We start from the raw sequence: 17,443 nt of genomic DNA on the forward strand, positions 1-17,443 counted from the left end.
CCATACCTGATCCCACGACCCCTCAGAGGGCTGTGTGCAGGAAGGCCTCCAGGCTGGGGTCAGAGAATCAGGGGCAGTGAAGCAAACCAGGTTATCCATTGGGAGGGAGCGGTGGGGAGGTGCTTGAGGAGACCCACATGCCCTCCTCTCCAGGGCAGACAGCATCCTCAGAGACCCCCATCACTTGCCCACTGGCACCCTCGCCCCTCCGGTTAGGGCAGTCCTCACCATCCACAGCCCCAGCCTGGGGATACTTAGAGGGGCTGTCACTCCTCACGGTCCACCCTCTCTACCCGCACTGCCACTCCAATGCCCTCCCATGGCCACATTTAATAAAGGACGAGCAAGAAGCAATACAGCATGGCTCAGAAGCGAAGGGGTCTGGCGATGGGCTGGCGGGGTGCTTGCCTGGAGCTCGTTAGGGCAGGAACACCCTGTCATGACAAGGTGCGCTGCTGCCCGCCTCTAACCACACACCCCATTTGGCCCTGCTCAGCTCAGCCAACCCGCAGAGCATCCCGATGTTTAAAGATTACCAAGGCGAGTTTGTAACGAAGCCGCTCCCTCTTTGTCTGTCCTTGCGCCAACAGCAGCAGAAGGGATACTAATTAGAGGGTGAATTATTAGCTTCCCATGGTGCACTGCAGGGACATTAAAAATGAGGGGGCTTTGCTGCTTGCCTTTTAGATGGTTAGTCTTGGTTTAATATATTCGTGTTTCTAGGTGAGCAGCAGGGGACAGTTTTTATGATTATAATTGTTGCATAATTACTGGCCTAAGGTTGCCTATTGTTAAATAAAAATGCTGAGATACTAATGTTTTATTGAACAGTACAAGGAGATAAAATTGTAATATCTTTTCCTGAGCAGTCGAAGCTGCTCGTTCGCAGCCTACTGACAACCCTTAGCCGTCTTACGGAAGAGGTGGATGGGCTCTGCCTGGGCTGGAAGTCAAACGTGAAATACGTGCTTGGGGATAAAGGAGCAGAGGAGGAGAAGGGATGCCAAGCACATGCCCTCATGGCCTCTGCATGTTGCAGGGCGCAGGGCTAAGACCTGGGTTAATGCATGTGCTCTCAACAGGAAGGTCAGCTCCCAGCCACCCGGTTCTTGGGCAGCAAAGACCACAAAGTTCCTCTCCCATGAAGGACACCCACCTGCAAGAGGAACTGAAGGGACACAGAGGCAGAGACACCAAGGGCTGCCAAGACAGGGATGTGGCCACCATCAGGTGGACCAGCGAGGTTCAACTTCCCTCCCTTGGCAACTCTTAAACACTCAGTCCTTCCAGTTTCTAGGAAGTTACCTGGAACCAGCCAGGAAACACACCTTTAATATTTCTCAAATCCACTTCTTTCTCCTCACCCCACCAACTCACCCTACGCCCCACAGCCATCCTCAAGGCTGCCTAACCAGCTCCCTGCATCTAGTGTCTCCTGTCTGCAACCTATCATTCCCAGTCTGCCAAGATTTCTGCAACCAGGCAACAGATGATTCCTACCAGGAGCCAACCAGATGAAAAACAAATGCATTTGAGTCAGATCTGCTGCCTCACCAGGCCAGAAAAGCATAAAGGGGGCTGAGAAATGCCATTTGATTTAGGCAAAAAGGAAGCATCTGATCCATGTGGTCTAGCTCTTCTGGGGAGTCCCGTTCCTCAGAGGCGCGACATGAAATAGGTCACTGTTCTTACTGTTCATCCAGGTGTGTACAGCCAGGAAAGTGGAGGCAGAGCATGGGTGGAGCAAACCTGAATTTCAGAAAGTCACAGCAAGGGGCAGCTACTTCCCCAGAAGAAGAAGCCCTCCCCACGCCCCCTCGTTTCCCCAGGCCTGGCCCAGCAGAGGCTCCTGGTTCTTTGCTAAGACTTTCACAGCAGGCGTAAATAACAATGAGTTTTGCATATGGTTCCTCCTTGGCAAAGCCCAGTCTTCTGGAAATAGCTGTGGGCTGGGAGTCAGTCAACCTGAGTTTCGATCCCAGTTCAGTCACCCCTCTGCAATTCTTAAGACAAGTCGCTTCAACTCTCATCTCTGAAACAGAAATCACATCACCACTCTGCTTCCCTTACACAGTTCATGTGAGGCCTGAATGGACGTCAAGGAACCAAGGGCTGTCAGAGCTGGAAAGAGCTCATCTGGTCCAATTTCTTTCCAAATGCAGGAAATCTTTCCAGAGCATTTCTGACAGATGTTCATTCTCCCTCTGCACAAAGACGAAGACTCCAGAGAGCTCAGAGCAACTCCTCCTTGTGCTGGACAGCTCTGATTTTGCCGCTTAATGTGAGCAGAGACCTGCCCAGCCCTGGGCCTGGGGCAGGGCTGCCCTGGGCTGTGTCTCCTTCACACAGCTGGTCCCACAGGAATTGAAAATAGTGATTTGTCTGCCCTTGGTCTGTTCTTCTCCAGAACAACCATCTCAGATTCCTCAGTCATTCTTTGTGTTTCAAATCCTCTATCATCTCTCTCTCTGAACTCTCCCTTAGATATCCCACCCATCCTACACCAGAAGAGAACATGTGCAACCGGCCAGTCCAGAACACAATCACCTCCCTCAATCTAGTCACTATGCTCCTATTAATGCAGCCTACAATTGTGCAAACTTTTTAGGAGGCACATCACACAGTTGGCTTATATTGAACCTGGGCTCAACTAAATCCTCCAGATCTTTTTCATATAAATGGCTTTCATTTGGAAAATAAAAAGTCTCACCCTTCCTGCACATGTACAATTGATTGTTTTGAAACTAAATGTATGATTTTATAGTACTTTCTGTTTTCTTTCAATATGGTGGTTCAGATATCTCTTTCCAAACAATGATAAACCTTTCTAAATCCTGATTCTGTCACCCTGTGCTTGAATTGGAAACTCTGCTTTACAGGTTTGTATCATCTGTGGATTTGTTAAGCAAACCTTCACTGTCTTCAATGAAAAGTGTTAACAGTACTGATCCTTGGGGAATCTGTTGTATCAGAGTGAAGGAAGTTATCAAGACTAGTAGAAATGAAATGAGTTAAGACAGTAAACTGAGGGGAAAGTATACAGGACACCAAAAACTTCGGTGAAAAAATAAACAGAAGAGAGGAGGAAATGCCTAACATATGCATTTGTGCATCCGAAATGATGGGACCCAAGATCAATCCCAAGATCACAGTTGGATTTGACCAAGGAAAGTTAAGATTATGTAAATCTAAGCCATTCTTACTTCACTCAGTTTTCCTGGAAACAGGGCCCGCTGTTTATGACAATGCTGTAACAATGAGAAAAACTGCATGCAGATAACGGAAAGAATTCAGATGATGCTGTACATGGTCTAGTTTGCTTTGTCTTAGTAAATTCAACTACTAGTCATAAGGAGAAATGTATAAGATATTTGTAAAAGATTTAAAATGAGCCTGGATCCTTCAGAGCCTCCAGACCTGTTGTTTTGTCCTTGGTTTTAGCTGCAACCTATACCAATATCAAGAAGTTGTGCAGCCATATCTTCTGCGCTTCGGCATAGTTGCCTAGAAGGACCTTGTACTAGGAAATGATGGGGATTTCTCTGTAAGCTCTTTGGAAATATTACTTATAGAGCTCTCCCTGTCTTCAATATTGGTTCAGCAGTACAGAGACACTTCAGAGGGAAAAGCACAGGTAAAGCCCGGTATATTCATTTCCTGAAGCTGTTGTAACAAAATTGCCACACACTTGATGGCTTAAAACCCCAGCATGTATTCTTTCATAGTTCTGGAGGCCAGAAGTTGAAAATCAGTTTCACTGGGCCAAAATTAAAGTGGCGGCAGGCCCACACTCCCTGCAGAGTCTCTAGGGAAGAAGCTATTCCTTACCCCCTCCAACTTCTGGTGGCTGCTAGCATTCCCTGACTTGTGTCCACATCACTCCAACCTCTGCCTCCATAGCCACTCTGCCTTCTCTTCTGTCTGTGTCAAATCTCCCTCTTCCTTTCTCTTATGTAATACTTGTCATTGGATTTGGGATCCACCTAGATAATCAAGGATAATCTCCCCATGCCAAGACCCTTAATTTAATCATATCTGCAGAGACTTTTTTTCTTAGAGGATAATGTTTATAGGTTCCAGGGACTGGTCCTGATATCTCTGGGTGGCCATTTTGCAGCCTACTATACCCAGCGTCAATTAAAACAAAATGTTGACCTGGACAGAATTAGCGGTGAAGCTCAACACAGGCTAGGATCAATCATCCTAGGATAATCACTCCTTAGTCAGCATCCTGGAAAAGATCATACATCCAGCTCTCAACAGCTGGTTGGGAAATCACCACAGGAATATATAAAATGTAAAACAATCACTCCAGGAATGCATAAAATGTTATTACTGGTTCCCAAAAAAGAAATCACCTGGGCCCACAGAGGGGAAAAAGTCATCTAAATCCCCCCAGGGACTTTCCTGGTGGTCCAGTGGTTAAGACTCTGTGCCTCCACTGCTGAGGTCACGGGTTTGATCCCTGGTTGGGAAACTATGATCCTGCATGCCGGGTGGCACAGCCAAAAATATATATGTGTATTTCCCCAAAAGATGTTATCCTTATGACACATCTCCCTATTTAGGTACTTGAGTTATGGGTCCCATTAATATGGAAACAGGCAGGCATGAGTACTGTAGGTGGGATTCCCCAGGAAGCAGACTCTGGCGTGGAGTTTCGCATGCCAGATGTTTATGAAGGAGTGCCCTTGGGATCAACACCAATGGAAGGAGAGGAAGGAAGCAGAAGAGGAAGGAAGGGAGCAGTTGAGATGCAATGTAGGCCCAACAACAGCCTTGGCCAAGCCTCCCAGGAGCGCCAGGGTTGGGATGATCTTCAGAACTGTCCTGAGTTGAGGCAAAAAAAGTCACCCCCAGGAAAAGGTGTGACCTTGGGCAAGGCAGCTCAGATAATCCCTGAATGGGCTGATAGCTGGAGGCCATCTGCTGACTGCATTCCCAGCAGCTGGGCAACAAGTCCTTCCTTGAGGGGCCTTCTGGGCCAAGCCACGCATCACAGTTTCCATTGTTTCAGGAGAATACATTCTTTTCCATCACTGAACACTGAGGCACCATCATGGAGAGATCTCAGGTCAGATAAACCTTCTAGAGTAGAATACGCATGGCTACAAAGTATCATGCTTAGTTTTTTGTTTTACTGGGAGTTTTTGTTTGTTTTTCATCTAAGATGTTTTCAAGAAATTTGCCATCTAAATTCAATTTCATTAAAAAATAAAATTTATTACCGGGAAGAAAGTAAAGATTTTCATTCTTAGCACTTCTGTTCAACATCATGCTAAAGATTCTAGCCAGGGAAATTAGACTAGAAAACAGGATAAAATGCATCCAACTGGAAAGGAAGAAGTAAGACTATCTCTATTTCCAGATGACATGATCTTGTATATAGAAAGTCTTAAGAAATCTACTAAAAAGCTGTCAGAATTGATGAGTTCAGCAAGATTGCAAGATACAAGGTCAATATATAAAGTCAATTGTGTTTCTCTACACTTGCAAGGAACAATCTGAAAATAAAACTAAGAAAACAATTTTACTTACAAAGACATTAGAAATAAAATACCTCACAATAAATTTAACTGAAGTGTAAAAATTATACTCTGAAAACTACAAAACATGGTTGAAAGAAATTTGCAAAGACCTAAATTAACAAAAACATCCTATGCTCATGAACCTGAAGACTTAATATTAAGACATCAATACTACCCAAAGCAATCTATAGATTCAATACAATCCCTATCAAAATTCCAAGGGCCTTTTTTGTAGAAAAGGAAAGCTGATCCTCAAATTCATATGGAATTGTAAGTGGCCCCAAACAGCCAAAATAATCTTGAAAGAGAAGAACAAAGTTGAAAGACCCACACTTTCTGATTTCAACACTTCCTACAAAGCTACAATAATTAAAACAGTGTACTAATAACTTCAGAAGAGGCATATAGACTAATGGGATAAAATTGAGAGTCCAGATATAAACTCATACATCTATGGCTATTTAATTTTAACAAGGGTGCCAAGACCATTCAATGAGGAAAGAATAGTCTCTCCAATAGATGATATTGGAACAACTAGATATTCACACATAAAAGAAAGAGGTTAAACCCCTACATCACACCATATTCAAAAATTAACTCAAAATGAATCAAGGCCTAAGTGTAACAGCTAAAACTTAAAGGAAAGCATAGGTGTAAGTATTACTGACCTTGGAATAGGCCATTGCACAAGCAACAACAAAAAAAACTAGATTAAATGAATTTCTTCAAAATTAAAAGCTTTGTGCTTCAAAAGAATACAATGAAGAAAGTGGAAAGAATCCATAGAATGAGAAAAAAATGTGCAAAACTCATGTATCTGATAAGGAACTTGTATCTAGAATATATAAAGAACTATTATAACTTAATAATAAAAAGACAAAGAACTGAATTCAAAATGGGCAAAGAATCTGAATGGACATCTCTCCAAAGAAAATGTGTAAATGGCCAATAAGCATTACAAAAAGTTGCTTAACATCATTAACCGTCAGAGAAATCCAAATCAAAACTATAATGAGATACCACTTCACCCTCAAGAAGGACTATAACAAAAAAGACAGAAAATAACAAGTGTTGGTGAGGATGCAGAGAAATTAGAACCCTCGTAGACTACTGGTAGAAATGTAAAATGGTGCGGCCACTTTGGAAAAGAGTCTTGCAATTCCTCAAAAGTTTAAAAAGAGTTACCATATGACCTAGCAAGTCTACTACTTGGTATACTACCTAAGAGAAATGAAAATATATGTCCACACAAATAACTTGTACACAAGTGTTCACAGCAGCATTTTTTCCAAAGGATAAAATTTTTTTTAATTAAAGTATAGTTTATTTACAGTGTTGTATTAGGGACTTCCCTGGTGGCACAGTGGTTAAGAATCTGCCTGCCAATGCAGGGGACATGGGTTCAAGCCCTGCTCTAGGAAGATCACACATGCCATGAAGCAACTGAGCCCATGTGCCACAACTACTGAGCCTGCATGCCACAACTACTGAAGCCCACTCTCCTAGAGCCCATGTTCCACAACAAGAGAAGTCACTGCACTGAGAAACCTGCACACAGCAGTGAAGAGTAGACCCCACTTGCTGCAACTAGAGAAAGCCTGCATGCAGCAATGAAGACCCAATGCAGCCAAAAATAAAATTAAAAAAAAAAAACAAAAACCACTGTTGTGTTAGTTTCTGGTGTACAGTAAAGTGATTCATTTATACATATACATATACATATACATTCTTTTTCAGATTCTTTTCCCATATAGTTTATCATGAAATATTGTGTATAGTTCCCTGTACTATACAATAGGTCCCTGTCGATTATCCATTTTATATGTAGTAGTGTGTATATGTTACTCTCAAACTACTAATTTATCCCTCCCTACCCCCAACCTATCTCTTTTGGTAACCATAAGTTTGTTTCTATGTCTGTGACTCTGTTTCTGTTTTATAAATAAGTTCATTTGTATCATTTTTTTAAGATTCCATATATAAGTAATATCATATGATATTTGTCTTTCTCTGCCTGACTTACTTCACTTAGTATGATAATCTCCAGGTCTGTCCACGTTGCTGCAAATGGCATTATTTCATTATTTTTAATGGCTGAGTAATATTCCATCATATATATGTACCACATATTCTTTATCCATTCATCTGCTGATGGACACAGGATGCTTCCATGTCTTGGTTATTGCAAATAGTGCATAGCAGCATTATTTTTAATAGCCAAAAAGTAAAAACAACCCAAATATCCATCCATTAATGAATGGATAAATAAAATGTGGTCTATCCCTACAATGGGAAATTATTGGGCAATAAAAAGGAATAAAATATTAGTACATGCTACAATGTGGATAAATTTTAAAACATTATGCTAAGTAAAAGAAGTCAGACAGAAAAGGCCTTATATTTTATGATACCATTTCTTCGAAATATCTCAATTAGGCAAATCCCTAGAGATAGAAAATAGATTAGTGGTTGCCTAGGGCTGTGGGAATTTGGGGGAAATGGGGAGTGACTGCTAATGGGTATGGCGTTTCTTCAGGAAGATGATGGAAATGTTCTAAAATTGATTGTGGCGATGGCTACCCAACCCTGTGAGTGCACTAAAAACCACTGAATTGTACATTTTAAATAGGTGAATTGTATGGTATACGAATTATATTTTAGTTAAGCTGTTATGGTTTTTAAAATCTATTAAGCACCTATAATGTAAAGAATCAATTATTCTACAAGTGGAGGAACCACTGAAGTTATTGACCACCTGGTGGGCTGTGGTATATACACACAGACCCAAAGCCCTCAACAAACCCTGTCTCCCTCATCTCCTGTAGCTAACTGAACAAGTATTGGTCAAATCTGTCCACTGCTATCTCCACTGCCACACCTAATCCAGCCTGCAACTTTGTCATGGCCCCCTAAACTCCCTCTGTTGTCTGGCCCTCCTAGCCAGTTCCCCACCCCCACTGAAAACAGAGTAATCTTTGTAAAATGCAAATAGTAAACATTTTTCAGTGACTTCCTGTTACCCCAAAGAAAGACCTTACAATACTTCCAATAGTCCACCAGCACTGCTTCTCTTGTCACCCTCTCCCTCAGCCCCCTCCACACCTCAGCCATGCTGCTCTTTCTCCAGTTCCTCACAACTACAAGCCCTTCCCACCCCAAGGCCTGGGCCCACACTGCTCTCTCTACTTGCAGTACTCTTTCTACCCTCAACTCCTAATTTCTACCTATCTTTTATTTCCAATTGAAAAAACCACACTTCTTGGGGACGTCATCTCTGGTCTTCTACCCCCCAGAAGCAATCAAGTCACCACATGACAGCTTCTTAAAATGCCTATAAGTCTCCGGAACCTACATTGTTATTTGTGTAATGTTGCCTCCCTGCTCTAGGGGTTATGTCCATCTTGTTCATCTTTTTTTTATACCCCAAACCTAACATTATACCTATAATGGAGAAAGCACAGGACAAATACATGCTGAAGGAGTGAATAAACAAAGCATATGGTAGGTACTATGTTGAGAGGGTCACGCAGGAAATACTACAATTGTATAAACAAGGAAACTACCTGTTGGGATAGACAATTGGGAAAGCTCCTTGGAAGAGAGAGGACTTAGGAAACAAACTCAGAATCATAGAGGTGGATGGAACCTTCAAAGTCATCTTGTCCACATGCCTACCTTCTTGAACTGGACTCGGTCGGTCAGTTTGGCAAATCGTATTACCCACCACCCCCACTGCTTCAAAATATGATCTATGGGATAAAACTCCAAACTTCTTGGCACGATGTATAAAACTGAATAATCTGGCACAGCCTGAGTTGTCCGCCATAAGTATCACCACCAACCACAGCAAATGGCATGCCATTTCCCAAATTGGTCAATATTTTTTCCTCTCATTCCTTTGCACACACCATTCCCTCTGCCTGGGATGTCTCTCACCTGTGTTCTCACTTCTGCCCCTCCAAGTCTGACAAACTTCTATTTAGGCCCTATAGAAATTTTACATCCTCTATAAAGCCTCCCTCAACCCTTCCTTCCCTTTATCCGTCATACCCCACCGCACCTTTAAAGATAGTCAGCACTTCCCCTGGACCGTCACAGTACTTTGTGATTTTATAACGAACATTATATATCATGAAAAGAGTAGCTTATAAAGTCAGCACATAAGACAAAAATCACACAGGTGCAAAAATCACCCTTGAAAATCCCTCAGAAGGATGCAGTCATAGAATATTTATCAACCAGTCAATAATCCTGTTTTCTCCAGATTTGGAACAAACCTCTGTTTCTTGATTTAGGTACTAACTGGAATGGTTGGCTTGTGGTTAGGATCCATGCTGAACAAGAAATACACACACACACACACACACACACACACACACACACACACACATCCTAACTCAAACCCATTCAGTACAGAAAGCTCACACCATGAGAAGTCCATGAGAGCTGAGACGGACAGGGGCATGGAGATTCAATTCATGCTTCCTTTAGGAATCCAGGATGGAAAGGCTGGCAGACTCACCCTCACTAACTCTTCTTCTCTATCCCACCAAGCACATTATAATGAATTCATCGAAATTACTCCAGATAAGTCAAGAAACTGAATCTATTTCGTGATACTTATAACCTAAATATAAACTGTTGTTCCATGTACTCCAGGCTTGTAAGAATTTACATTAAAAAAAAAAAAGCAAAACACTCAGGCAGCAGCCAAGTGAAAATTCTATAAAGGAGTATCAAATTTGACTGGAGTACATTGAAAGTGATCTAACTCATAACCCCAAAGCAACCTTTTTTAGTAATATAAATTTATTTATTTATTTATTTATTTATTGTCTGCATTGGGTCTTCATTGCTGTGCACAGGCTTTCTGTAGTTGCAGCGAGCAGAGGCTGCTCTTAATTGTGGTACAGGGCCTTCTCATTGTTGTGACTTCTCTTGTTGTGGAGCATGGGTTCTAGGCACATGGGTTGCAGTATTTGTGGCACGTGGCTCAACTGTTGTGGCTCATGGGCTCAGCAGTTATGGCACACAGGCTTAGCTGCTCTGTGGCATGTGGGATCTTCCCAACCCAGGGATTGAACCCATGTTCCCTGCATTGGCAGGTGGATTCTTAACCACTGTGCCACCAGGGAAGTCCCAACCCCGAAGCAATCTTGATCAAAATCCTTTCCTCCATTTCAAACATCTCTCACATCTGACTATTTCCCTCAAATGTCCCTCAAGCAAAACCCCAAATCTTCCCCCCAGCCCAAACATGCAGGGTGTTTCTTTCTCTTACTTTCTCATTCCTAGCCCTTTTATTTTATAGATCAACTTAGCATCTCTGAATATATCTTCCCAACCCTTTCCTCCTTCACTCTCAAGACTTTTTTGGTGGGGAGGGTAGTGCCACACAGCTTGCAGGATCTCAATTCCCTGACCAGGGATTGAACCCGGGCCACGGCAATGAAAGCCCAGAATCCTAACCATTGGGCCACCAGGGAACTCCCCCAGAATTCCTCTTTCTTCCATAGAGATGTGGTCACAACTTGTGGCCCAAAACTGACCTGTACATATGTGTACACGTGTATATGTGCCCCATGCCATGTTTTTATTTTTAAATAATTATTTGGATTTTTGTCAACTATTTCAGAGATTCATATGCTTAAAAATCCAGATCTCCAGCTTCTCTTGAAAAATCCAGAGATGTGGCAATCTGGGCCCTTTCCTCCACGGAGGCAGGTGATCAGAGCTGAGTGATGCCCTCCCGCCACCCCCCGCCTTTTTTGCTGTTGTTTTTTGCTTATTTATTGGCTGCATTGGGTCTTCATTGCTGTGCGCAGGTTTTCTGTAGTTGCGGCGAACAGGGGCTACTCTTCATTGCGGAGCACGGGCTCTAGGCACGTGGACTTCAGTAGCTGTAGCACATGAGCTCAGTAGTTGTGGCCAATGGTCTCTAGAGCACAGGCTCAATAGTTGTGGTATATGGGCTTAGTTGCTCCGCAGCATGTGGGATCTTCCTGGATCAGGGATCGAACCCATCTCCCCTGCATTGGCAGGTAGATTCTTAACCACTGTGCCTCCAGGGAAATCCAATGCCCCCTTTTGGATGAGATTTACAGTCACTGGGTCCCCACTATCCCTACCTGGCCCACCTCACTGCCTGGATCGATACGTATTTGAGTTGGTGCCTCTTGCCCTGCCCACAGTTTCTGTTCTGCTTCCCAGATCTGACACCCAGGCCCTTCTTCTGTTGTGCAGCACAAGCAACAAGCAAGAAACAAGCCAAGTCAACTCCCTGTCATATAATCCCACAGCAGACACAGTTTCCTATAAAGGAAAAGAGCGTCTGACCTGTCTCTGCACCCTCAGCACAGACACTGCACCTGGCCCAGAGCAGACACTCCAGGAACCATCACACATGAAGGTCAACGCAAAAGCTATGGAAATGTCTCTCATAGAAATGAACGTACCTATGCTTACAGACTTTCTCAATAACTCTCCCCTGGCCCAGGCCCATGTCAAGGCTGGGATGTGGGTCAGGGAGCAGCTGGAGAGAAGTGACAGGAAGTGGGGCCAAGGTACAAGACAGTCTGGGGTATAGCTTCCAGCCTGAGCTTGGGTGACGGTGACCCCAGCCAAGCCACTGTGTCCTTCCTTTGACTGGTCTGGCTCAGCAGCCAGATGGTAATGACTTTCCGATGCCCTCAGCCCAGGCAGGCTGTGAACAGGCACCGTCAAGTATGGTCCTCATCGGCCAGGCCCCAAGGCCCAAAGCTGCCTTGTTCCAAAAAATGACGACTTTTTAATTTCTAGCCTTTTGGTCCCTGATGAGAGAGGTGGAGAGAGAGACGAGGATGGCATCTGGATCTTGCAAAATCAGAGAGACTTTGGGCAGAGAGTAACCTTGAGGGGTCATTCCCCCTCTACCTGTTCAGATTCTCTCCTTGGCCAGCCCAGACCCACCTCCTTCAAGAAGCCTTCCTGGGCTACCCCTATCCTAAGGCTCTCTCTCGGCCCCCAAACACCTCCAATGACTTGCATCATTCACAAAATATCCAGGTGTAGCCCTGATCCTTGAAAGCAGGCACTGGTTGAACTTGGAGTCAGACAAAAACATCTGAGTCTTGGCTTCAGTTCTCACAGTGGGTGAGTGACCTTGGACAGCTTGCTTGGCCCCTCTGACCCTCAGTTCCCTAAAATGGGGATAAAACCCTTCCCTGATTACTCACAGAGTTATTGAGAGGGATGAATAAGATCATGAGGGGGAAAGAATCCTTTGTAAAGTTGACATAAAAGAAAAAGAAAGAGGATGTCATCCTACTTTCTTGCTTTTAAACCTTTCCCCCTTTACAGAGTCAGCCCCTGAGAGCAGGCCGTCACTCCTGGCCCCCTAGGAAACTGTGAAACTGGGGGGCTTCTTAAAGGCAAGGATTCTTGTCTCCCATCAACAAGCCAAGGACTCCCCCCATGGAAGGTGCTCAGTAGGGGTTGTTGTAACCACAGGGCCCCCAGGGTCATGACTCAGGCCTTGACCCCAAAGTCCACTGGCACCTCAGGGACTGATCTGTGTCTAGGTGAAAAGGTACTGATATCTTACAGAATTTCCAATGAATGGCTATTTCCATTTGCTCCCTTTTGCTCCATTTTTGGAGGGTGAGTATTTGGGGTAAGTGCTCTGGAATCAAAGAAGCAGTAAAGGACTTCCCTGGTGGCGCAGTGGTTAAGAATCCACCTGCCAATGTAGGGGACATGGGTTTGAGGCCTGGGTCGGGAAGATCCCACATGCCTCAGAGCAACTAAGCCGGTGCACCACAACTACTGAGCCTACGCTCTAGAGCCCGTGAGTCACAACTACTGAGCTCATGCACTGCAACTACTGAAGCCCACGCACCTAGAGCCCGTGCTCCACAACAAGAGAAGCCACCACAATAAGAAGCCTGTACACCACAATGAAGAGTAGCCCCTGCTCTCCACAACTACAGAAAGCCCATGCGCAGCAATGAAGACCCAAAGCAGCCAACAAAATAAAAATAAATTAATTAATTAATTTAAAAAAAAAGCAGTAAAGGTGTTGGAGGAAAGCAGGGTGGGCCCTCGGACTCAGAGAAAGTTTGGCAGCCCTGAACTCTTCATTCATCGTGGGAAGATGTATCCCTAGGGCTCTGGATGCAGGCCAGCAGGGGAAGGGACTTCAGTACCTGATGAAGAAATCCCAGGCTGATGCGGCCCTTGGAGGGGCATCTCAGAAGCTGCTCAGAGAAGCAGATGCATACAAAGGCCAAAGTAGTCATTCAAAATACATTCCTGATGTCTTTCCAGGCCAGCCTTGGAACCAGCCACCGGTCCCAGGATCCCAGCAACTGCTCTACTTGTCCAACCAGAGTTGACCACTGCCCTGGTCAGGAGGCGGTAAGAGGCCGGGCTCTGATAGTTGAGCCAGCCCCCGAGAAACCCACCTGTCCACTGGCCCATGACAAGATCCAGGTGTCAGGGAATGTCTGAGCATTGCTTGCCCACCAGGGGCCAAGGTCTCATGCCCCTCCTCCATGATAGATCCAAGATGGGACAGAAGCCCATCTGCTTGAAAGGGTGGCAGCAGGAAAATCTGAAAGCAGACTTTGCTGCAGAAATATAATTTCTTTCCTGGGGGCAGGAGGGAAATGAGTCAAGTTATGAAAATGAGATTACCAATTTTTATGCAATGGATGGCAGGATACAGGTTCTAGATGAGGAAGCTTCCAACTCCCTACCATCGCTTCCTCAGCCCCTGACTTGGACTTGCAGATCCCGGCGGAGGCTTACTGCAAGTCATGATTGCAGGTCATGATAGCCTGCGGGCCCGAGGCTACTAGGAAGATGTTGGGAAGACTCTGTATGACTCATTCACGCGCCTCACCTTGACTAACACTACTTTGTTACCACTTTTCCCGTGTGCTATCCAATTTAGTCCCCACAAGAATCTGGTGAGGGCCCAGGACATTATACCCATTGCACAGATGAGGGCCCTGAGGCCTAGAGACAGAAGGAGTTAACTGCAACAGCCCATGCCCCAAGCACTTGTAATCCAGCTTTGATTACAGCCCACTCACAGGAATGTGGTAGAAATAACAGAAGAAGCGCTAGAAGTCAGTTAGTCTCAGAATCAAATCCCAGTTCAGCCGTTCACTTCACTGCAAACTCTGGGACAAATCACTGGCCATTTCGGACCCTCATCGGAAAAATGGGACCATAGCGCTTATCTCATCAGGCTGTTTGTGAGGACGAAATGGAAAGAACAATGATGGAAGTGTCTGGCACATTTCTTGCTGCACACTGTGGGTACCCAGTCAATATTTGTTCCTGATAGGCTTGTAAATTGTTCTCACCCAAACTGAATACGAAGTGACCTATGAAATTTGGCACAAAGAAATCAGAACTGTGTGTGCGTCAGGGATGGAAGTAGGAAGAGTCAATGGGTATTGGTTATGTTTTCAGTGCTTTTTAATGAAATTATTTGCTAATTTCAAATATATATTTTTAAGCAAAAGAAAAATCACATAAAATGTAAGACAGGGATGCGAAAACAATTGACAGGGACCAGAATAATGAACATGACCAGACAGGGCAGGACAGGAAACATTTCTGGAGCTTAGCTTTGTGTTGACCCTGGCAGCTGGCTGAGTTCTAAGAGACCAGTCACAGATAGCAGGCAAATTTGCTCACAAAGGCTCCCCAGCCCAGTTGCTAGGAGTCACTCTTGCAAGGACCCTTACGTAAGCCACACCAGGTCACAGAGGGAACAGTGATTTTGCAAAAGGCAGATCTCTTGTTTAGGAATGTTTCTCATTACAGAGGTCACCAGGGACTCTGGCTGTCTATCCCCAGGGCACACTGGCCATATGAGCTCCCCTCCACCCAGGGAACACGGCCTAGTGGACAGCCCCCTGAATGCACTTGGACTTTTGCCTGGGCGGCTCCCTCACCCGGCCTTGGGTCTCTAATTGTTGTGGCATTTAGGAGTCTCCAGGAGGGTCTGGGACCCTCTTCCCCATCCTCTTCACCCCTTCCCGCCTTTCTTTAGCATCTCCTGCCTCACTAATGATGACATTTTCACCAAGTGGCAATGACAGAAGAAATTAGTTCACAGCCTTTGGCAACTGAACATTGAGCATTCAGATTAAACTTTCAAGGGGAAAATATAATCGGCGCATGCAGGGAAATCATTTGGTATTTTGGAAAGACTTCAGGGTGGAAGGACCAGCAGAGACCCTCGAGGGGGACAGCAGGGGAGAGCACTGGGGGAGCTGAGAGGCACAGGCAGCCGGGCACACGCAGAAGCACATGACTGCACACATATGCAAAGTGGAGGGTCCACGTCGGCTCTTAACTACAACCAGAAACTGTCAAAGAGCTCTGTGGCTTAATGAGCCCGTCAGGCTGGGATGCACTGACTGTAACATTTCAGCTAATTGGCCACAGCATTTCTCTCCCATCAGTTCCCCTCTGGCTTCCCCTCACCATCCCCCACTTCCCAATCACCAAAAATTATTAAGAAAGCTTGGCATTCAGCAGGGCATGAGATAGCTTCTCCTCGTGTGCCCCTGGCACTCTTCTCATTGTCTTTAAAGTCAGGGAATTAGACCTTATGAAGCACTGTCCCGTGTGACAGAGCAAACTCCCACAGTGGGGGGGGGGGTTGGGCACCGTGTCATTTTCTTCTGCATTCCCATCCACGAGGCTGACCATATTCAGGAATGACTGTTTACTGAGCCCTCACAGCTGTCGTATTGCTGTGCACGACACAATGTGCTAGTACAGCCATTGACCCTCCTTGGGTTGGGCAATGCACAAGGCACACGGTCCCTTTTCAGCAGCCCATGAGCTCTTACCCTGACTCTGCTTTGGCACACAACTGCACCCACAGCGTCTGCAAAGTGCCTAGCACAGTACACATATCTGGCCTTTGACACGTTTCAAACAGATATCATATATCTGTATGAAAATAGGAGCTGTTCCCAAAAATGTCTAATGAGTTTAATTTAATTAAAAGTCTGGATTTCAGTTGTTTTATCACTTTTTCTAGGTCCCTTTTTGTCCACTATGACTATCAGACTTCCTGTGGACAAGAGAACAGGGAATACTGGATTCTCAGGCTGACTCTGGCTCTTTCCAGCTTCCTGGTCTCTAGGCCTTGGTTTCCCCTCCTGAGAAATGAGACTATTAGACTTTGACCTCTAAAACCGCTTCTAGCATTCTCATTCAGGCTAGAAGGACAAGTCCCCCTGGCGTAAATCAATAGCAGGGTGTGAACGACTGATACTTCTCCCTCTCCATCTCGCAGTCTTCTGTGTTGGATCCACTCTCAGCCTGTCTTCACCTCATGGTGGCAAAATGGCTGCCACGAACCCAAGGCCTTAGCAGCCCCAGAAGAAAAGCATATAGCAGAGAGTCTTCCACAGCAGTCTAAAAGTTCTGAATTTCAAACTCAATGGGAAGTGTGGTCACATGACCATCCCAAGGGAAATCCCATGCTCTCATTGGCCAACTAGGTCCAGATCCACCCCAACCAGAACTTTCTGAGCTGAGAGTTGGGAAACGGTGGTCTCCAAAGGAAATACTGGAGGGAGATGGATGCTGGGCTTCCCAAAAATCAGGAATGGCTCCCAGGGCCCCTGAGAGGTCAGAAGTTAAGCCTATTTTGTGAGAGCTCTGGTATACTGAACTAAATGAATAAATGCCAAAAAATGGTTATAAAAATGATGAGATATTCTTAATGTATACTTTTAACAAGCAAATGTTTTCACACAAAGAGATGAATACAGTGTACTGGTGCTAATCACAAAATAAATGCAGTTGATTTAAAACATTAATTCATAAAGCACCGAAAGCTGTGTGCTCCGTTAACAGCACACATGTTGCCGCTGAAGGCATGGATGTGCCCTGACTGTGAG

The 17,443-nt window shown here is 44.9% G+C and overlaps 1 long non-coding RNA gene across 1 annotated transcript in view; it reads right to left on the minus strand.

Annotated features, from left to right (window-relative positions):
• LOC130837982 (uncharacterized) overlaps window positions 1-17,443 on the minus strand; it is a 46,449-nt gene that overhangs the window by 25,997 nt on the left and 3,009 nt on the right. The window lies entirely within an intron of this gene.

The sequence above is a fragment of the Hippopotamus amphibius genome, chromosome 16, assembly GCF_030028045.1.
Source record: "Hippopotamus amphibius kiboko isolate mHipAmp2 chromosome 16, mHipAmp2.hap2, whole genome shotgun sequence".
Lineage (NCBI taxonomy): Eukaryota > Metazoa > Chordata > Mammalia > Artiodactyla > Hippopotamidae > Hippopotamus > Hippopotamus amphibius.